Source organism: Serinus canaria, chromosome 2 (genome assembly GCF_022539315.1).
Source record: "Serinus canaria isolate serCan28SL12 chromosome 2, serCan2020, whole genome shotgun sequence".
In the NCBI taxonomy this organism is placed as follows: Eukaryota; Metazoa; Chordata; class Aves; order Passeriformes; family Fringillidae; genus Serinus; species Serinus canaria.
In genome coordinates, this window is record NC_066315.1 from 49,851,465 (window position 1) to 49,875,218 (window position 23,754).

General features: G+C 40.8%; 1 protein-coding gene across 1 annotated transcript in view; it reads right to left on the minus strand.

Moving 5' to 3' along the window:
• PDE1C (phosphodiesterase 1C) overlaps positions 1 to 23,754 on the minus strand; it is a 196,977-nt gene that overhangs the window by 159,493 nt on the left and 13,730 nt on the right. The window lies entirely within an intron of this gene.

Below are 23,754 nucleotides of genomic sequence, written 5' to 3' on the forward strand. Positions count from 1 at the left end.
TGCTTGCTAAGATTGCCTGTGGCTGGGAGCTGCCTGGGGGCCCGGACATGTTGTGCTGAACAGGACCTCACTATCCGGACCCGCAGCAGTGGGGGGAAAACCCAAAAACCCAGATCAGGACTGCATTATTGCTTGGCCATTGCAATGAGTTCAGAAGGTAGACACAGTTGGTCAAAACAGTTGGATCTTTTGAAGTCCCTAAAACTTGGTGGCCTGTGCTGTCTTTGTACTACCAGCTTAGAGTGCACAAGTCTAGATCTAGCATAGCATGTGTTTTCAGGCTGGATCTGTTTCTTAGTGAAAAAGAGGGCAACAACTTTTTAAGGCACCAATAGACTAGCAAAAAATAAATCTGCTATGGTGGTTTAAAAAGCAGCTGCCTTGCATGCGGTGCCCTAACACAGGTCTGCACCCTCACAGCCTGGCCATGGCAGACATGAGGGCACCTCTGGGCATCGGTTGCCTCAGTGAAAGGTTCAACCCATTGGCTTAAACTGCCAACAATGGTGACTTTCCCAAAGATGCCGCATTTTGTACTTCCACTCTGAAATACAATCCTTAGTGCCCACTCAGCTGAGAAGAAAAACTACCAGTACATTAACTCCTTCAGCTGATGCAGCAAGCCTCATCAGAGGCTTGTGTGCCATACCCTTAGTGTTGTCACTGACATTGTAAAGCATGATTAGAGAAAAGGGATCATTCCTCCTGCCTGAAAAGGATCATTTTGTAAAAGCTACTTCTTCAGAGGAACCACAATTGTTTAGGAAAACAGTTGCCCTAAGCTCCGGTAAGCTAAAATTATTTGTTCATAGGCTCAAGGAGAAAGAGGTATTTTTCCTCCTATATTAAAAAGCTTTATAATTAGCATCTTTAAGATATGAGGGGAAAGCTTAGTCATCGGTTAACAAAAGCACACAATAATATCCTTTAATAGTAGAATCCCACAACATCCATAGTTCACACAAGCTAGGGCTAATAATCTCTGCTTCCCTGCAGGGCTCCTATGACCAACTCATTTGGAAAGAAAAAAGCCACCTTACTGGAGTGAAATATTCATATCATAACACACACATTCTCTCAGGTCCTTTTCCTTTCTTTCCTGCCAGAGGTGTGTTTCTTGATATTAAAATTGGTATTAAGATAAAACTACTAAAATCCTATTTTGTTGTTCAGCAAACCAACAGTAATATAAACAATGAAATTTGGCAAAAGAGAAAAATGTCTGTCTACAAGTCACATCTGGAACTTTTTTTTCTGCTGCTTTTCTACCCATTAGTGAATCTATGTTTTTTTCTGAATGATCTCCCTCCACTACCTTTTTCTATAGGAGCCAACCACAATTCATGTTTATTGCTCTTGCCCCCAGGCCCTTTCAGCTGATGGGTCCAGAATTCCCAAGATTTTCCCTTGGTGACCATGTCTAGACAAAAGGATTTAAGAGCATTTCCCAGCTCACAAGCTCAGGTGCTATCTTGTGGCATAGCAGTTTGGGGTAGGCATTTTCTGGCTGTGCATCACTCAAAAGGAGGCTGAGATCAAGTTGACTGACAGGATCACTTAAAATGAAAATCTTCTCTCCCAGCAGCTCAATATTCTCAATCACACAGTGCATTACCAAATAATCATCATCGCCACAGGATTAGAGGTGCATTTATGTTACATTAACAAAGCCTATTTTAATAACCAAGTACAAATCAACTTACAAAACCCCAATCTCACAGCACACACTACAGGATCAGGCAAAACAAAGGATCCCATGGGAGCCTTGACCGGAATTCAGAAATCTGTTGAGATGACCAGACTTTACTGATGGTATAATGCCATCAGTTCCTGGCAGGTTTGTAATTCTTTAGTTTAAACAGAAACATGCCCTTTCTTGCTTTACTCACACTCCAGTCAATATTAACAAAAAAAAAAAAAAATTTTGCCACATGGGCTGTTTATCAGAATACTGTACTAAGTTTAAAACAATACAATCTCAAAGACTATTGACAGCAGAGGAGAAGAAACAGTAAGAAGTGAGTGAAGAAAGAAGGCAAAATTTCAGCTGATACTCGAAATTTAATGGAGGGCTTATGTGGAATTTTTTAAAAACAAGGGAAATCATTTTAAAATGGGCCCTGAACTACACGGAGACATCCTGAAATCATGAGAGCATGAGGCAGTCACTTGTCTCACTTGAAGTAGATTAGAAAAGCCTGTGTGCTTTCTACCCATACTTTGCACAGAAAAGCCTATGTGCTTTTCTGTGCAAAGTATGGGTATGCATGGTGAAGGTACACAAAGAAAAGAAGCACTCACAACTTGAAACTAGTAGAATTATTTCAATAGAAATGGAAACAAGACAGGTGAGAAACCCAACAGGTCACAGTTAATAAATAATGTATCTAAGTAATCCAAAGCCAGAAAATATAGTCTGATTTTGTCCAAGAAAAGTACTATTTTAATAAACATTAGTTAATTTGTGTGACCATTGGATTTCACCAGTCTAACTACCAAGTTTTCTAAAGAACATCAAAAAAGAAACTTACAGCTTCATCTACAAAAATGATTGCAATCATTAGTACATATCGATTGATGTCTCTTGTTCTGCCTCTGCTTAGCTGTGACCTTTTGCCACTGTAGGGCTCTTACCTGTAGCTTAGAAACCAGTTTCCTACTTGCTCATTTCATGTCTAATATGTGTACTGAATAGATGTTAATCATATCTGAAAAGGCAGCAAGTTAAAATTCTTCTTACAAAATAGCCTCTGTGATCACAGTCAGTCGGGAATTTCTTCTGCAGTATAAGCTCAAGAGAGCTGAAATCCCTTCTCTACCATTTAGTAAAGAGTGAACAGAGCCTAGAGGTATTACAAATGGGTGCTATGGATACTATCTGAGTAGACTGAGTTTAATGATATTATACTATATGCTGTCTTGAGAGCTGATCATCTTTAATTGCACTTAAGTCCAAATTTCTTCATTTTTCACATTGAGTGCTGGGCACCAGCTCCCTAGCAAAGCAGGATTCAAGAATGGAGAGGGGGAAAGCAGAAGGGGGAAGGAGACTTGTAAGAAGGGAGTTGCTTTTGAGATCTGTTCCTGCAGATAATAAAGATACAGCTGACTTGAACTATTTGGCACTACAAACTTGACCCATGTCTTGATCTTATCTCCCAAAGCTAGTGTAAAATCAACCCCCTAATGACCTTGGACAGGACTATATAAAATTATAATACTTTTATGGCAGCAGTAGTGTGAGAGCTCTATTCGTTAAAGGTACCTTATTTTTCACTGACATAAAAATGATTTACAACCAATTGACATAATTTTGTTTCATTTCAATAAAGGACAATCATGTCTTGCTCAAACTTTGATAAATAACACCAGCTATCAGAAGAGGAAAGTTAACTTCAGTGTATTTTTCCATGGCACAGTATATATACTGAAAGAGGAGAAAAAGCAACATAGGAAAGGTTTACATAATTGATCTGTATTGAATACTGTATGCTTAGGATGGTTTTGAGCTAGACAGCCTGTGAAAAATGCATATTTTGTGACTGGCTTTTTGCAAATATTAAAATGAATATTATATGTGTTATGTTAGAAAGTTATGCTGTAATAATTTTCTTAAGTAGTGTGATAAATATAGTTTTAGGTTATAATGTAATGTTAAAATAGAAACTATGCTATGCAAGATACTTCTTTTAAATAGAGGACTTACACCGAGATAGCAGCCACAGAATACCTAAATCTTTCAGAGAAAATGAATTTATTGCTCCCTTATCAGAAGAAACTAACTTCTTCCCACCTTGCTCAGCCCTGAAGATGCTGTTAGGATACAGAGGAAGAAGCTGACACTGACCAGACAGAATCTTTTGTTTGAATAGAAATGATGCATCATGTATGAGATGTATGAATATGCAACAGGCTATTGCTTTTAAGGGTTAATCCTCTGTCAACATGTGTCCTTTTTAGGGCTTATTTTATCCAGAAAGAGGTACCTGGGCTGTTGGTAACTCTTTGTTTTTATTGTCTCATATTGTCCTAAATCCTAATTGTCCAAATTTTTATTACTCTAATTATATTTCTATTTTTATAACCATTTTATTGCTATTAAACTTTTAAAATTTTAAAAACAAGTGATTGGCATTTTTAACAAGTCTGAGGTACAAGGATCTGCAGGGAGCAGATGAAACACTGCAGGGACAACTTAAGCTTCAGCTATATCACCAGAGTTTTCAGTACCACCAAATCAGAAGGGTAAATTCAAATTCACTAGTGAAATGGCTTTGTATTGGAAAATAGACCTGACTGGGCTTTTGGCTTCTCAACTACAAAAGAAGTCAGCAAACTTTGTTTTAAAAACTTCTAAAAATATGCTTTCACTCATGTAGATTTTGTACATAGCCAGTACAACTACTGACATTTTGAGGTTCTTTCGCTGTATTTACCCAGTTTTCCATCATTTCTTATGCTAAAGATGAAACAAAACAGCCAAAACCATAAACAAAGAAAAACAACCACAGCAACTAAAAGCTCCTGCTATTGTATTTGGTCTGGATTCAGCTGAAGAAAAATATGAAGTAAAAAGAAAAATTAGTCTGCTTCTGAAAATCTAATCCTTTGAAAGAATGTGATCTACTGCTCATTCTGCTTTTTCACAGCGCACAACAAATAAATTCTCTTGTACTTCATGCAAATCACATTCTCAAGAGAAGTGCAGGCTCATAAAAATCCAGTTACAGGAAAGTACATTTCAGGGAAATAAAGTCCTATGGTCTAAAAAGAATATAGAGCATATCTCAGTATTCATCCTTTAAAAGTATAAAAAAAAAAAAAAGTCAAACCATTATAGTATATGGCCTTCACATATTTATTACTGGAAAAATAGATATATATTTATCCTGTCTGAGTTCTACTATCTAGCTGGCCACGACAAATTACTTAAGGAACTTTTAGCTTTGAAATTAGTAAAGGTGATGACCTGCAAAGTACAAGATGGTTGGTACTTCAACATGCTTATTCTGTAGGGTCTCCCACTGGAAGACAATGTGGCACTTAGTGCACAATGGGATCAGAGGAGCCAACAGGGAAGAATAGCTCCAGCCGCTGTTTGGAGCATAAATGTGCTTCGCATGGCAACAACTGATTTGGATGGAAACGAGTGGGATGCCCCTTCCTTGCTAGCACAATGTCTCAGATAAAGGAAACACACAGTCTTTACTGGGCATCCTTTAGCTATATTTAGCTGTTCATTTCACCAAGAAGAAAGTAATGAAAATGAATCAACAAGAAGTATACTGGGAATAAGACAAAACAGAACTTTGCAGAGCCCATATATATGAAACACTGATGTGTCATGATGTATCATGAAGTACATAATACTGTGTAGCAGGAATTCCACTCTCCCAGTGGCAAAAAGCTGTTAGACCCTGAAAGAAACAAGTATGTACCTGTCAGCTGTCCAGCTTTTCTTGTGCAGGATGGCTCTGTGATGTTATAGCATGCATGAAAATGGGGAGGGGGGGAATCATTCTTCATACTCTGGGTGAAATATGAAGACAGGAAACATGGACTGGAATTACATCAGGCCAGACAAGCTGTTTGCGTAAAGTCACTAAACAAATTTGCATCTAGCCTTAAGCTGGAGTAAATCTATTTGTTGCTGGTTTTAGATCTAAATGTTGCCTTTTTCCCCCTCCAATCTTCCTCCCTCCCCCCAAACACAACTTACCCCTTCTGTCTGTTAACAGACAGCTGGTGTGATGCAGAATTTTAAATCTCATGGGTTTGTGCCAGATCCTTTCCTGACTCTGGGTTACAATCTAAAACACTTGGATTACTGTTGAACAAGCCTAAACACTGAGAGAAAAAGTTTCTACACAAAGAGGCAGTTCTCCCTTTCAAAAAGAAGGTTCACTTCCCCATCCCTACATCCAAACTTTCCCCTCCTTCAGCACCATGGCAGACTTTGAAAATTCTTCAAGCCTTTTAGCAACACTACTTTGTGTAGCAACTCAGGACTGCTGCTGTCCTGATAACGCTTCTTCACTAGCAGGCCAGATATTAAATGTCACTTTTAGGAAAATGCAACTTTTAAACATCTCATGGAGAGCCAATGCTCTTTTTCTAGGCTTCTTAGAGCTGAGCTCATCTTCAGGAACAGACATTAGAGAGGAAAGTAATGTGATGGGTTTCTGGAATAGCTAGCAAAAGTGTGTTTGCAGAGAAGTGGTTTCACAGAGGCTCCTATCTCCAAAATTGATGGTTGCAGCAGAGTTCATAATCTTTTGCAGGATGCCTGCTGCTCTGTTCACACCATTTCCGTATCACTACAAGATTATTTTCTGTAGAGAGTAAAGAAGGTTGCCCATTTTTTGTTCCTCCCCTCCCCAGGCATAAATGACGCAGATGTGATGGCACACAGCTGGCTCCACTGAATTAGACATGAGGGTAAAGGGAAGAAAGTGAGGAAAGTGAAGAGAGAGGGAGGTGGCAGTACTGCCATTTGCAAGCTCAAAAACACTGTCCTGTGGTCCCAGCATGGGAATATCTTCCCACACAGAAGGAAATTTTGGGAGAGAGAACTGGGATGATCAGATGAGTAGATGGGAAAAGGTGCTGAGCACGTACACAGAGAATGAAGGAGGCTGTGCAAAATTTTTATTTCTCAAGGCCCTAACTCCATCCTGATACCAGCTGTCTCACAAGTATCTAGATGGCACAGAAACTATGGGGGAAGGAGTGGGATATGTCTTCAGAAGCCTCTGATATAAAGATGTTTTTAAATAAGTAAGTCCTGTCCCTTACGCATACCAGGTACCATGGTTGAGACAGCAAATCTAACTCTTAATAGTTTGCTTGCAGTAAGGGATGAGTCAAGTTCCCTGTCTCTGGCTCAGAAGAGGAGCAGGTATGCTTTCATAAGGTAAATGTTATGTTATGTTATGTTATGTTATGTTATGTTATGTTATGTTATGTTATGTTATGTTATGTTATGTTATGTTATGTTATGTTATGTTATGTTATGTTATGTTATTCAAACTGAAAGTTGACATTTCACAGAATGGGAGGCTAAGTGGAACCATTATGATAATTTTAAGTTATTATAATATTATAATAAATTATAATAGCTTTAAGTTATTCAGCAAATTTACATAACTCAGGAATTTCATTCTTCTCTATTTGCAAGATATTCACTGCAGTACAGCTAATTAGAAACAAGTCTTTTAGACATTGCCCAGCATTTATGCAAAAGCCTTTCTCAGAAAAGCACTTTGAAGACACTCTTTGTACATTATAAATTACCTCTACCCATCCAGTCAAACTGCATTCAAATATGTAGGCTCTCTGCACATATAAAACTAATGTAATGAGAGAAAGGAAAAATAACTGCCCAGACAGCATTAATGGGAAGACATGGGAGGAAGAATTATGACAGATAGTGCAACAAAAATGTGGCCAAGTACCAAATAAATTCTCCCTTCCTCTAACGAAACAAAGCAATGGCCTCCTCAAGAAGACATCCTCATTCTTCTGAATAACGACATGCTTAGAAGGTAACACAGAAGCAGTATTTTGGGCAGCAGTTGCAACCAGCAGGGTTCTTGCAGAAACCAGACTTTCCTTCAAGGCCTTCACTAAAATCTGAGAGATGCAAAAAATATTACAGATGGGTAATGGACACATTTTCAAGTTTCCTTAAAAGCAGTCCTTGTCCCTGTGATTTTCAGCAGAACTCAAACTCCTAAATGACTCGCATACTTGTTGTGCTGTGAACTATTTCAATCTGGAAGCAAATAATTCTAACATGTGGGAATCCAAAGAACTCACAGGATTATCTCTTTTCCCACCACCATTTTTTTCTTATTTCTATTTTTAAAATGCTTTATCTAGTTGTCCTCTCCAGCCTTTTTATGTATCAATATGCTCTTTTGTAGATGATCTCCAAATTCTCCCTTCCCAGTCTCAACTCCCACAGCTTCCTCACTTTTTATTTTTCCAGCAAGTCTGAAAAAGGAGAGTTCTTCCCTCTGGCTATAGCTGTCCCTGCTGCATCAATATGTGTAGAGAAGCATATCTAAATTGTGTATTCAGACTCATTGCATAACAGACACTAGTAACTGCTTATTTCTACTGAATCCCTGAAAACCAGTTGCTTCACAAGAGGCATGGGAGGAAGTGTGATCTAAGCATCATTTACAGCAACCATCTGAACTGCTCAGCCTTGCAAGGATGCTCTACTTCTGCTCCTTGGCCCTTCCTGCCACAGCCGTAGCTCAAGGGCACCGTATAGACTTAGCTGTTAAAAATTGCATAGACCTTACATCCTGCTTGTGCTAATCTTGGTGTTGAAATGAGCTTTGTGCCAAGCCAGGATTCATACTACAGATGGATATTGTGAAACTTTCTGTCTTGGCTAGGAGTTTTGTGCATGAACAGTATCTATCTCTATTAGTGTAAGAAATCGCTCCTAAAGTGATAACACAGCATATGCCCCAAACAACACAAAAAGCCATTCAGGATGTTTGTATGCACATCATTGTCAAACATTTCTATATGCATCTTAATAACTAAACTGTCTTCTACATCTCTCTTGACAAGAAAGACCATTACAATCTTTTCCTGCTGCCTAACTAAGCTTGCGTGAACTCCTGCATCTCACATAACTGAGTGACAGGCATAGAAGTCCTCCCAAAGAAGGCATGTCAGACTACTGTGACATGAATTGGAATTCTTGGCAGAGACAAAGCCTTTCAAACCTCTCTGTGACAACCATATAGATCCATTTTTCACAAGAACTCTGCACCTATTTTCTTGGCTAGGAAAATTTAAAAGATCCCCAACATCTGCCTTATCAATTGTTTTGAGGAATCCTGAGTTCACTGAAGTCAATTCGTTGAGTTAATTACAATGAGTTTTATCAGAGTTTGAGTTGCATTCTTGATCTATTGCAAAATTTTAGTTCTGGTTTCTTTCTATTTATAGTCAACTTCAAATTTAATATGCTTTTCAAATATCCAAGGCAATTCCAAACAAATTTTGGGAAAGGTTAGGTTGTGCAGAAGAAAGGATTATTGCTTATCTACAATTCAGATTTAAGGACAGCTCTGGGTGGAAAACTGTCAGAGGAAATTTTTGCACCATCATGGGGCTAAACTTTTCTTACGCTATGAATTACTTAGAAAACTTAGCTTTATCAAAGAAAACAAAGAAAAAACAAATTTAAAAAAAACAAATGAAACAACCAAAAAAAAAAAAAAAAAAAAAACCAAAAAACCCACCACACCAAAGACCAGGAACTGCATTCTAATTTCACCCCTGAAAACACGTTGGTATCAATGCTTTCTAGTACAGCACAGTTCAGGAGATCAGAAACAGCCTTATGAATCCTTCTGAAACACGCCCTTCTAGACAAGCTCTGCTTTATCCAAATTCTTAGTATTTTGAGAGCAATTTGGATTTGTAGAGGTTTCACTGTTTCTGTAGTATTTACTGGGTCAGCCCTAATATGTGAACCTTAAGCTTTCCTCACCTACCAGTCAGGATCGGAGTCAGACTTTTTCTAGGATTTTGAAGAGGCTGAAGTGATTTTTCAGGAAACAAGACAAAAGGACTGGAACTGGAAAATTTTGTGTGAATTGCAGGAAGAAACAGAAACACATTAAATAAAAATCCTTTCAAGGTCTGAGTTGGATTTAATACAGTGTTTGAATCCACCAAAAGCTGTCAGATTAGGAGAGTACCTCTCCTCACAGCTTTTAAAACACACAGAGGATTTTTCAGTGATATCTTCCATCAGGTTTTGTGTCTTTCTGTATGGACTCCCATCCCACCAAGACAGTTTTTTAAAAGAATTCCAGATTCAGACTCTTAATTTCACTTTGACTTAAGGTTTAAATTCATCTTTGTAAACATAACTTTTTTCCTTTCTTGCAGGACTGCAAGCTTTGTAGCAGTGATACTTGAAAAGCACTGAAATTAATATTACAAAGGGAGACCCCTTCTTCTATGACAGACTGTGGTGTTTTTATTACTGTTTGGGCTTAAATTGAATGTATTATCCTCAGAAGAATAAAAGCTCTTTTATAAATTATGGAAAAAAACGATGTATTATTGCTTGGTCAACATTTTACTATTAAACACAAACTCTTACATCTTTCATTACCTACAGGACACATATGTTGACTCAAGATTCCAAAAAAAGTCAGTCTGTGGAACAAAGTAACAGAAGGACTGTTTTGAAATGTATCAGTTTACTAAATAAATACAACTACAAACACCATCAGTTTTTATTACTTTTTTGAAGTTTCTGTTCTTCTACTTATTTGCATATATTCTCTCCTCTGTTCTTTTGTCAGGCATGAGATTAGAAGGTGGCAATACTTCTATTGTTCCCATTGCTCCTCCCTGGTCTATACCACAGGCAGTATAAAACACGACTAACTTACATGTTAGTCTAGTGGTAAAATTGAGCCCTTCTTCACTCTACATGAAGAACAATATTATGGATCAACCAGACCCTGGCAAACTCTAAAACTAATCAAGACATCCATACCTACAGCTCACCCAAAAAAGGAATTTCTAGGCTGCACTGCTGCTTCCAGCACATACCCAATATCCACTTGCTGACAAATGAGACTTTCCTAATCTTTCTGTGAACTGACAACTGTAATGAAAGCGAAACATGGACCTAAGGTGTCTACAGAGAGGTTTTCTAACATGGTTCTTTCACATATAATTCCTCTCTATGTCCATCAAGAAAGCCAGATGAGAAAAAAGAGTGGAAGCAGCTGCATTTAAATATGATTGAAAGTAGCTCTGTTCTGCACTCAGGGCAAACAGGGCTTCAATTTAAACCTAGAAACTCAGGACCTTCAGGAGGACTGAAACCAAGGCCAAAGAAAGCCTTTAGGAATACTCTCTCATCTCCAGAAGCTAATTAGCATATTCTTATTTCCACTTGAAAGCCAATGTATATACACACTTCCTAACAAAGTGTTTTTTTCTGATGGACTTTTTTAAACCCTAATGTTTTCTGTGAGCTAAAATATTAAGGGACAAAGTCCACAAAGTAGAGTGTGCTTCTGGAATAGAAGAGTTCTCTGTTTTCCTGTTTATAATGGCCACACAAATAAAATTAAATCAGATCAGTATACTATCACAGGTAAAACTACCTGTTCCTTTTGTGACATTTTTCAACTAAGAAATTCTAAAAATATTGTAAAGCACATACAGATAACACAGGGAAACAGGTAACTCAGCAGTGGCACTCTAACACTTGCCAGATCATTTTCAGTCACCAAAGCTCATCTTTTTCCAATTAAATCAGTTGTTTCTTCATCATTTACTTCAATAAAAAGTTGGTCTTATGCAAGATCTATCACCGGGACCTCTTCACTGTTGACAGGATGAAGGGCGCTTTGCAGAGAAAAGGATATGCCATAAATGCTGAATATTGTTCCAGATTTTCAGCAAAAGCATGAAGTTCTCAAAGGTACTGCTTTACGTGTGTCTATACCTTATCTGCCCTTCAAATTTCTTAGTGAGTACAATTTCAAGCATCCCATTCATGTCACAGTTGAGAGACTGATGTTTGTTATCACAGAATGGGTTGGGGTTTGGGGGTTTGGGGTTTGGGTTGAAAGACTTTAAAGATCATCTAGTCGAACCTCCCTGCCATGGGAGATATATAGTAGATATAGGTATACATAGATATATAGCTAGACCAGGTATATATCCATCCAAAGTGCTGTCCATCCTGGCCTTGAACACTTCCAGGGATAGTGTGTCCACAACTTGTCTGTTCCATTGCTTCACCATTCTCATAGAGAAGAATTTCTTCCTTGTAACTAAACATTCTCTCTAAAAGTTTAAAGCCATTACCCATTGTCCCATCATTACATGCCCTTGTAAAAAGTCCCTCTCCAGCTTTCCTGTAGACATACTGGAAGGCTGCTATAATATCCCCCTGGACCTTTCTCTTCTTCAGGCTGAATAATCCCAACTCTCTCCGCCTGTCTTCATAGGAGACATGCTGCATCCCTCTGATCATCTTCATGGCTTCCTCTCATGCTCCAGCAGTCCTTCTGATATTGTGGGCCCTAGAGCTCAATGCTGTACACCAGGTGGGTCTCACAAACCTATATGTAGCTTGACAGAGATTTTGTGAGTCCTGAAGAGCAAAGGAGTCCAGGAATGCTGTATGTGCTTTAAAATGGATTGTTAAATATTCAGGAGAAGGCTGTCCCCATGTGTATAAAGATAAGTTGTCAGGGAAAAAGAAAAGACTACTCTGGTTAAACAGAGAACTTATGCTTGACCTTAGGGGGAAAAATTAGAATATATCACCTCTGGAAGGAGAGTGAGGTATTTTGGGAGGACTACAGGGGTGTTGCATGTCATGTTGGAAGAAGACTAGAAGGCCCAAAGCCCAACTAGGACTTGATTTGGCCACTATGGTTAAAAACAACAAATATACTGGCAGCAAACAGAGGGTCAATGAGTGTCTCCATTTGCTGAATGCAGAGGGTAGTGTAGTGACAGGGGAAAGGCAGAGGTACTTAATGCCTTTTTTTTACCTCAGTCTTCAGTATCAAAACTTGTTGTCCTCAGGATACCCAGCTCCCTAAGCTGGAAGTTGGTGGTCAGGAGATGAGTGAAGCCCCCATAATCCAGGAGAAGATGGTTAGTGATCTGCTGCATAAATCACACACTCACAAGTCTGTGAGTCCACCCCAGAATAATGAGGGAACTGCAAAACGACTTGCCAAACCACTTTCAGTCATCTGCCAGCAGTCCTGGTGTCTTGGCTTCACTAGGACGGTGTTATTTTCAGGAGCTATTAAGAGTGGGATTTTGGATTCAGAATGAGAATGGCATTAATAACACACTGACATTTTGGATTTTTCCCAAGTCATGTTTATCATAAGGATTTTTTTCCCCTTGTCTCATGCTCTGCCAGTTAGGAGGTAAGCAAAAAAATTGGGAGAAGCATAGCTGGGACAGGTGGCGTAAACTGACCAAAGAAATATTCCATACCATATGACATCATGCTCAGTATATAAAGTGTGGGAAAGGAGGAATGGGGGACATTTGGAATGATGGCTTTTAGTAACAATTATATGTGATGTGAGCCTAATCTCCTGGAGATGTCTGAACACCTGCCTGCCTTTGGGAAGGAGTGAATTAATTTCTTGTTTTGTTTTGCTTCTGCGCTGCAGCTTTTGTTTTGTCTATTAAATTTTTATTGCAATTTATGAGTTTTCTAGCTTTTGCCCCTCTAATTCTCTCCCTAATCCTGTTGGTGTGGGGAATAAGCAAGTGGCTGTGTGGTGCTTGAATGCTGACCAGGGTTAAACAAAACACCTGGTTTACCAGACAAGTCCTAGCTGACTGGAAATTAGTAAATGTAATGTCCATCTACAAGAAGGGTCAGAAGGATGGCCTGGGGAACTACAGGCCTATGAAGCCTAACCTTGGTTCTGGGCAAGGTTATGGAAGAGATTATCCTGAGTGCCATGACATGGCATATGCAGGACAACCAGGGGATCAGGCTCAGCCAGCATAGATTTATGAAGGGCAGGTCCTACTTGATGAATCTGATCTCCTTTTACAACAAAGTGACCTACTTAGTGGATGAAAGAAAAGGCTGTGTACGTAGCTTCTCTAGACTTCAGTGAAACATTTGATACCATCTCCTGGAGCATTCTCCTGGAAAAACTATCTGTTCATAGGTTGGATGGGTAGACTCATTGGCAGGGAAAAACTGGATAGATGGAAGGACCCAGAGACTTGGAGCTAAATCCGGTTGCTACCTGTGTTCCCCAGAGCTCAGTTTTGGGCTGGTCCTGTTAGACATCTTTATTGATGATCTGGACCTGGGGATGGGGATTGAAGGCACACTCAGTAAACTTGCAGAAAACACTACATTGGGTAGGAGTGTTGATCTGCTTGAGGATAGGAAGGCTCTGCAGAGAGGCCTGGACAGACTCAATCTAGGGGCTGAGGACAGCAGCATAGGTTCAATAAGGTGAAGTTCTGGGTTCTGCACTTGGGTCACAGCAATCCCATGCAGCCTTACAAGCCTGGGAAGAAGTAGCTCAAGCACTGTTCAGAAGAAAGGAGTGTGATGGTGCTGGTTGATGGCTGGCTCAATATGAGCCAGGAGTGTACCCAGGTTGCCAAGGAGGTAAATGGCATGTAAATGGTAAATAACAGATGGCCTGAATCAAGAATAGTGTAACCAGCAGGACTAGGGAAATGATCATCCCCCAGTATTCAGCATTGGTTCTTGAGTAAAAGAACATTGAGGTGCTGGAGCTTATCCAGTGAAAGGTAAGGTCATGAAAGGTCTAGAAAACATGTCTTATGAGAAACAGCTGAGAGATCTGGATTTGTTTAGTCACGAGAAGAAGAAGGTCAGGGGCAACTTCATCACTCTCTCTAACTACATGCAAGGAGGTTGTAGTGAGGTGGAGGCTGGTCTCTTCTACTGTGCCTGCAATGAGAGAACCAGAGGAAAGGACCTTAAGATGAGACACTGGAGATTCAGATTAAATATTTTTTTAAAATTTCACTTTTAGGCTGGTCAGGCATTGGAAAAGGTTGCTCAGGAAGGTGGCAGAATCACCATCCCTGGAGGTCTTGAAGAGGTATCTGGATCTGGCACTGGATGATTTGGTTTAGTGGTTTAGGGCTACAGTGGTAATGCTGGGTTGATGAGCGGACTTGATGAACTTAAAGGTCTCTTCCAACCTCGATTCTGTGAGAGTAACAGCATGAGGAAAGACCAAGAATGAAGAGATTTATTATGTACTTAGCAAGTCAACCCCAGCAATTGGGAAGGTTAAAGTCCATTTTCCCTCCTTTCCTCCTTCAATGTGTAAATCACAGCAGGGAACCAGCAGATGCCAGTGATGATGTACTACTACTGTAATAGCTAAAAAAGTGGGGGTTTATGGCATAAAAGCAACCAAAATCAAACCAAAAATACCTGCAAGCTGCATCTTCAGCTTCCACAAACTAGCACATCTTTACTGAAATTCACAAAGCTCTTTGGATATGTGCCCCTTCATTGTTCTTTGTCCTCAGATGCAACATCTAATCCTAGTGTTGAAAAGGGCTTCAGTGCTGTCTTTGTTCTTAAGAAATCAGCAGGCAATTGAAGCCACTTCATGAAGCTTTTAGAGTTGTAAGTAGCAGATGGATGTTTAAGTCTCACAGCTAGGGTTTCAAGTGCTAAAACAAGAACTCCCCAACACAGCCACCACTGCTCATACCTCCACAGAGAAAAAAATCAGCTTGAAAAGCAACCATGCAATTTGAAACCATATATTTTGAAATAAGATCTCCAAGCTCCACTGCTAACACTGACCTGTAAGGGACTCACACCTAATCTTAATCGATATATTTTGCAGAGAAGAAGGTTTTGATCTTAGCAGTGTTTTTAGCAACCACTAGAGAGTGGAAGGAAGACTAGCATGTAATTGCTTGGAGTCCTACAGAAGTTTTGGCTATGTTTTGTATGGTGTCCAAGTCCAGAGCTGAATAACACATGTCTAAATAAAAGACTGTCTTCTGGACAGGATCAATGAAGCAAGGAGAATAGAACAGAGCAAAAGACTCAAGATATTTTTCTGGCAGCAGCAGCTATTGAGAGGATTAAGCAAACAATCAATACATCCCTGAGAAACATTTCTTGCAGGGTGAGCACTGCTTAGGTAAAAGGGGAAACTGATTAAAGGCAGGCCCAGCCTCATGAAACAAAGTGCAGAGGCAGCTGGCAGCCCATCAACAGCCAGGGAGTGAGAGCATCTGTGTCCTTGTGCAGGAAGGCACAGGGTGGTGGAGAAGCACTACCTGCATCCAGCATCATCCCTGAGAGATAGGCAGCCCTCTGGCAAGCAAGAGCAAAAGCCCTCTGATATTCTCATGGGATGTGAAGCTGTTCCAGTATGATTCACTTATGATGTCATTAAAACTCAGAAGCAGGTCTGTTTCTGGGAGGCCTCTGATGCAAGGAAATCCACTGCATTCCTTCCCATGGAAGAAAGGACACTGATGGATGCATTTCTGGTTTACACAGGATATTGCAAGGTGAGCTTCCACAAGGAGAAATCTGGATTAAACTTCCCCCTAATATTCTAGTGCAACGCAGGGAAAAAAAGGCAAAATTGTCAGTTCTCAACTTTCAATATATTCCCCAGACAGCAAGAGCCCAGCAACAGCTTATTCACAAATCTTTCCTCAAAGTTTATTAAAAGTATATCAATGAAAGTTTCTTTCTAATATGTGATTAGAACTAAATAGATATCTAATATGTAAAAGACAAAATTTCTTTCTAGATCTCTGGTTTGAGACATACAAAGATTTTGCCACAGATGATTTACTACCCAATGAGACAACTTACCATGCTCTCCTAAATCTGAGAAAACACTGTAAGTCCTCTGCCTAGATTATCTTATAAAGTACAGCACAGAATTATTACATCATTAATATGTATATATTAAGTAAAAATATTTCAGTACTCTTACTGTATTAGTATTTTAGCTGGTTCTTAAAAAGTTTAAGCAAAAGAAATTTGTACATGGCTTAACAACCACTGCCTCACACTGCTGTGCTTATAAAGCAACTATATTGTCCTGACTAAACCACATTTTGGAGCAATACAAAACAGAAAGGAGAAGCAAACCCTTCCACTCCACTCCGTAGACAAATTCAATACCTTGTCTGCCTTTTATAGCAACATATTACTCATGTTGCGAAAGACACCTGGCTTCAGCCTCACAAAAGTCTGTCCCTCTCCACTGTCTGAAAGACTCCCCTTTAGCTTGAAAATACGCTTTCCATGCCCAAACCCCAGAGGCCAGTCATCCTGCAAGACAGAAAAACACCAGGAATATGGCAAAAAAACCATTCTGCTTCAGCAGAAAATTAAGGGCCTGAAAAGACTTTCAACTCAACCACCACTTTGCAGCCTTTGGGTTTTCATTCCCTTCAAACCAAGCAGGCTGAGAAGGGGTAAAATTCAAAGAGCCCCCTCCCCTGCCCCCTAGAAAAGCCAGGTGGTGAATTCTGTTTTTTCCACAAAGTCTTTGTGAATAAACACACCAGCAGGCATTGGGGGTGGGAAGAGGAGAAGAAAGTACCAGAGCTGCCACAGGTGAAGTTCTAACAAGGAGATGTCCAACACAATGCTGAGACCTCAGATTTAAATCATCACAGCCCTTCCCATTTAAGCAGAGATCTCAGGATCAAATTGGGTGTCTGCCTGCTGCAGACTACAACTCCTCAGATAGCTTCAGCCATCAGCATGCTCTCAGTACCTGTGTAACACTGTGTTGGTAGCACTGTTGTGCCTTGAAACTAATTCTGGTGCAATATGGCTGTCAGTTTACTAGGGGCAGAGGAGAGAGGTATTTTATCATGTAGTATTTATTCTCTCCAGGATAAAGCCTCTTATTTAAGCTTCACTAAGGTTGTGCACATCTGATTGTTCTTACACATACAGGCATGCGTAAAGACACAAGAAAAATCATGAACATTATGCCAAACCACAGTTTGGTGTGTATAGATGCACTAAGCCTCCATAAAATAATTGGGAATGGAAAATCTTCTTTTCTGTTTTCATCTAGTAATCACTAGATGAATCCTATAGAAAAAACACTCTCCTCTTTAGGCAATCTTGAAACTTGGAAGAAGAGACAAATTTGTTACACTCATACAGACTGAAGACAAAGAGGGTTATACTGAAAACCAGTATGAGGTTTAGTTATTATTCATCTAGAATAAGTCTTACAGTTTTTCTAACTTTCTAAAAGATAGAGGAGACCCAAGCTTGATGTATAACATACAAACACTGCCTTGTATTAACTGCAGGAGAGGACCTGAACAAAAATGCTGCATATCTATGAACTTCACAGAATTCACAGAATTCACAGAATGACTAGTTTGAAAGAGACCTTCAAGATCATTGAGTCCAACCCATGCCCTAACACCTTAACTAAACCATGGCACTGAGTGCCACATTCAGTCTTTTCTTAAACATATGCAGAGATGGTGACTCTACCACCTTCCTGGGCAGACCATTCCAGAACTTTATCACCCTTTCTTTAAAAAGCTTCTTCCTAATATCCAGCCTATATTTCCCTTGATGCAGCTTGAGACTGTGTCCTCTGGTTCTGTCAGTTGCTGCCTTGAGAAAGACACCAACCCCCATCTGACTACAAGCACCTTTCAGGAAGTTGTAGAGAGTGATAAGGTCACCTCTGAGTCTCCTTTTCTCCAGGCTAAACAACCCCAGCTCCCTCAGTCATTCCTCACAGTGCTTGTGTTCCATGCTCCTCACAAACCTAGTTGTCTTCCTCTGGATGCACTCAAGCATCTCAACATCCTTCCCAAACTGAGGGGCCCAGAACTGGACACAGAACTCAAGGTATGCCCTCACCAGTGCCGAATGCAGGGGAAGAATGACCTCCCTGGTTCTCCTGGCCACACTATTCCTAATACTGGCCAGGAGACCATTGGCCTTCTTGGCCACCAGGGCACACTGCTGGCTCATGTTCAGCTGGCTGTCAACCAGTACCCCCAGGTCCCTTTCTGCCTGGGCACTGTCCAGCCACACTGTCCCCAGCCTATAACATTGCAGGGGGTTATGGTGGCCAAAATGCAGGACTCGGCACTCGGATTTATTAAACTTTGTCCTGTTAGACTTTGCCCTCCATTCAACGATTCCAAGTCTCTCTGCAGAGCCCTCCTACCCTTCAACAGATCAACACACGATCCTAGCTTGGTGTCGTCAGCAAACTTACCGATGAAAGATTCAAACCCCTCATCCATGTCATCAATAAAGATATCAAACAGAACTGTTCCCAGCACAGAGCCCTGAGGGACACCACTGGTGGCTGGCCCCAGCTGGGTGCAGCACTGTTCACCACCACTCTCTGGGCCCAGCCATCCATCCAGTTCTTAACCCAGAAAAGAGTGCTCCTGTCCAAGCCATGGGCTGCCAGCTTTTCCAGGAGAATGCTATGGGAGACAGTGTCAAAGACCTTGCTGAACTCCAGGTACACAACATCAACAGCCTTTCTTGCATCCACCAGGCAGGTCACTTGATCATAAAAGGAGATCAGGTTGGTCAGGCTAACTGTCTTACAATTGCCAGAATGCTCCTTCCCACCCATTTTATGAATGAGCGTCACACTGGCCATCTTCCAGTCATCTGGAACCTCACTACTGAGCCAGGACTGCTGGTAAATGAGGGAGAGCAGCTTCACAAGTTCATATGCCAGCTCCCTCATCACCCTGGGATAGATCCCATCTGGTCCCATGGATTTACGAATATCCAAGCAGCTTAGCAGTTCTCTGACTGCCTCCTTTTGGATAATGGGGGGACTATTCTGTTCCCTTATATCATCAAGCAACCCAAGAGGACAGTTATCTTGAGGGCAAGTCTTCTCACTAAAAACTGAGACAAACAAGGCATTAAACACCTCTGCCTTCTCCTCACCTAAAGTAACAAAGTTCCCTTCTGCATCTAATAAAGAACAAATGTTAGTCTCACCCTTCCTTTTACCATTCATATATTTATAAAAAAATTTCTTGTTCTTCTTTACATAAGTTGCCATTTTAAGTTCAAACTAAAGGTTAGCCTCCCTAATTTTCTTCCTACATATTCTAGCAGTCCTCTTAAATACTACCTGAGAAACCTGACCATCCTTCCAAAGACTTTTTTTAATAATTGAGTTTCTCCAAAATCTCCTTACCCATCCAGGCTGGACATTTGCTTTGTCAACTTGTCTTTCAGCACACAGGGACAGTCTGTTCCTATGCCCTCAAGATCTCCATTTTGAGGCATGCCCACCCTTCCTGAACTCCTTTATTTTTAAGGATTACTTCCCAGGGAACTCTCTGAATAATCAGTTTCCTGAATAAGCCAAAGTCTGCCCTCTGAAAGTCCAATGTAAGAGTCTTATTAATATTCCTCTTGACTTCACCAAATATTGAGAATTTTATAATTTCATGATCACTATGCCCCAAGTGGTCTCCAACCACCACATCTCCCACCAATCCATCTCTATTTACAAAGAACAGATCTATCACAGTCCCTCCCCTGGTGGGCTCACACACCTGCTGTGACAAAAAGTTGTCCTCCACAAACTCTAAAAATTTTCTGGACTGTCGCTTTTCATCTGTATTGAGTTCTCAACAAATGTCTGGAAAGTTGAAATCACCAACAAGAACAAGGGCTGATGATCAGAAACATTCTCCAGCTGCTTATAGAATGAATTGTCCACCACTTCTTCCTGGTTGGGTGGACAATAACAGGCTCTCAGTAGGATGTCAGCCTTATTGGCCTTCCCCCTAATTCTTAGCCATAGGCATTCAACTCCATCTTCATAAGTTTCAATACCTATGGCATCCAAAGCCTCCCTAATATAAAGGGCCACCCCTCCACCTCTTCTCCCTTTCCTCTCTCTTCTGAAGAGCTTGTGCAGCACTCCACCCATGTGAGTCATCCCACCATGTTTCTGTAATGGCAGAAGAGTTTGAAGCCATCCAGTGCAGCACTCCAGCCATGTGAGTCATCCCACCACGTTTCTGTGATGGCAATTACATCATAGCTCTGCTGTTGGACCATGGCCTCCAGCTCTTCCTGTTTTTTGCCCAAGCTGTGTGCATTGGTATACATACACCTCAGCTGGGCTGTTGATATCACTCCTAACTCAGGCTTACCACTGTTGGGCCTGCTTCCAGAGAGACCAGCTACATCCCCTTCTCCCTTCAAACCTAGTTTAAAGCCCTCCCAACAAGTTTGGCCAGCTAAAAACCTTTTACCCTTAACAGAGAGATGAAGCCCATCTGATTCCAGTAGGCCGGGTGCCGTAAAAGATGCCCCATGATCAAAGAATCCAAAATTCTGCCAATGGCACCAACCCTTGAGCCACTTATTGATAATGTGAGTTCTCCTATTCCTTTCACCATTCTTCTCAGCCACCAAAGGGACTGAGGAAAAGACTACCTGTACCCCTGCCTTATCAACTACTTGTCCCAGTGCCCTAAAGTCCCTTTAATTGCCCTGACACTCTTTTCAATCTCATCACTGCCAGCCTGGAGTATCAGCAGTGGGTATTAATCAGAGGACTGAATCTGCCCAGAAAGTCTCTCAGTAATGTCCCGGACCTGGGCCCCAGGGAGGCAGCAGACTTCTCTGTGGGGTTGGCCCTCTGTTCCTCTTAGAAGGGAATCACCCACCACAATTACCCTTCTTTCCTTTTTGATGTTAGAGGTGGCAATCATTCTCACAGATGAGTCACAATTTGGAGGCTCACTGTGCAGATAATTTTCTTCTAAATCATCTGGCTGATTCTCCAAATCCAGGGGTTCATACCTATTCTGAAGTGGCACCTGGCTTGGGAGTGAGGGTAGGGAGGAATTTTTATTATTACCTCCTCAAGTAGGCACCCATTTCCACTCCCCTTCATCAACAAGGTGTCATTTTATTGTCTGAGAGTGAGAGGCATGAGAGTCCTCTAACTCTTGGTGGGCTTCCCTCAGGGATGGAAGGGCTGAACTCATCAATCTATTTCCCTTTCACTTTCCCTGATACTCCTTAGTCTTTCAACTTCCTCTCTAAGCTCGGCCACCACTGAAAGGAGATTGTTCACCTGTTCACACCACAGGCAGGTCTCCTCTGCAACACCCCCTGAAACCACTGATAAGCTCAAACAGTATGCACGGTCGGGACAGACGCATCCTTTTTGGAGGGTTCCATCTGATTACATATACTCGTGCTAACTACAGTTTTTGATCACGTACAAACCATTACTACCAGAAATGCTAAAATCTACCAACCAACAGAAACACCATGCACAACACACAGTAAACCTTACTAGCAAGAAATCCTACAGCTGTGACTGCTCAAACTGCCGTGCCAGGCCCTCAGAGCTGTGTCATGCCCTCAGAGCCGCGCCCCGCCCCTGTTTGCCCACCCTGGGTTGCCACACTCCGTAGAGGCCTCTTTTAATCAGCCTGCTACTCAGAGATGGAAGAAGCCCCGCCCCAAACCTTGTGACCCTCAAGCACAAGGAATGCACCTGCTCAGGGTTCTCACAAACAGCCACTCAGTGATAGAGGAAGCCCCACTCCAGTCCGGCATGGCCCTCAAGCACAAGGAACGCATCTGCTCAGCATTCCCACAAATAACCACTCAGTCAGGTAGAATCCAAATCAGCATGCTCCTAAGCTCTATATTAAACAGAAATTCAATAAATCCTAATAGAGGGTTTGTTTTGTGTGAGTCTTCTTTTAGGAAGGCTCACAAGACAGGTGTCATCTACTTTGATTAGGTTCCTTCACAAAACAGGCTTCCTGGAATGATGCTTTGAAAGAAACACATGTTAATGTATATTTCTTATATTGCTTAAAATCCTACATTAGTTTTCGCTATGCTATGCAAAACATACCATAGTTGCTTACACAAAGTAACACCCAAAAAGCAACCCAAGTTTAACTTGAATCCATTTGTTTTCAACTATTGACCTACTCTTTCTTCGTTTCTTTTGCTTCTGTGGTTTCCAAGCCTCCTTGGTCCCTTCCCCCCTACCTTTCTCTTGAGGGCTGAAATTTTAATAACTCTAACATGTGAGGCTGAAGAAGAAAAACCAAACATAAACAGTTCTGAACACAGGAAGATTTGTAGTTTAATATGGTAACACTCCTCTTTGCCACAGCTAAGAAATTATGGGCAAATGATTGACAGGATTTTACATACTGAGTATATGAAAAGCACAAGACATTGTTTCCAAATAAGCTAGGCAGACATTTTTCTTTTCTGCAGTGCTAGGTTCTTTAAGCACAGATACTTTTTTCTACTCAGGAGGCAGTATACAGTCATCTCATGGCAAGTCAGGCTTAACATATAAATTAATAAGTACAATCAAATCAGTGGAAGGTGAATTCACTGCCATTACAAATGCTATTGGAAATGTTTTCCAGTTGTGCCTTCACTTCCTATTTTGTCCTTATGCATCATGCCAGTGCTAAAAATGGTGTACATTGGAGTGGGGAAAAAGTCTCTATGCTGTAGATAAGGGTAAGATAACTGAAAACAGAGGATTAAATTAAGTATCATTAAGGCTATAACAAAACTTTTCTACTATAACACCTGAAGTAATTAGCATTCCAGTAACTGCTTATATCTTAAAATGCTTCATTAATGGCATTTCTATATTTCCACTTGAAAGTGTTCAATGTAAGAAGCAGTTCAATTTAAGGAAGTATCTTTTGCTAAGATAAAGTAACTTTATGGAGAACAGGTGTGGAAACTGATGGAGATTTTGAATGTACAGCAAGAAAGAAAAAAAAAAGTGCTACAATAATTTTGACAGTGGGAGGAAATTGGAGGAAATGAAAAGAAAAGTACTACTTACAAGCCTCAGAGACGAAGCCAGATTTTCTCTATTTGCTCTGACTGTAGGTATTTCAGAGAGTTGTTCTCAAATTCTTCAATTTCCTTAGTCGGTGACTCCATAGCTGCAGATTACCACTTTGGTTAAAGCTCTGTGAGGACAACTGCTGCCTCCAAACACACACACTCTCCCCCTTTAACGCTGGTGGGGAGCAGTTAACATTTCTGGCACACACTTCTCCCCCATCCTGCAAATGGAACTGTGTGGGCAGCCCTGGAGAGCTCAGGTGTACATAGGGAACAGTTGTGCCAGCATGCCACCATCCTCAGGCTGAGCAACAGGATCAAAGGCTCATCTC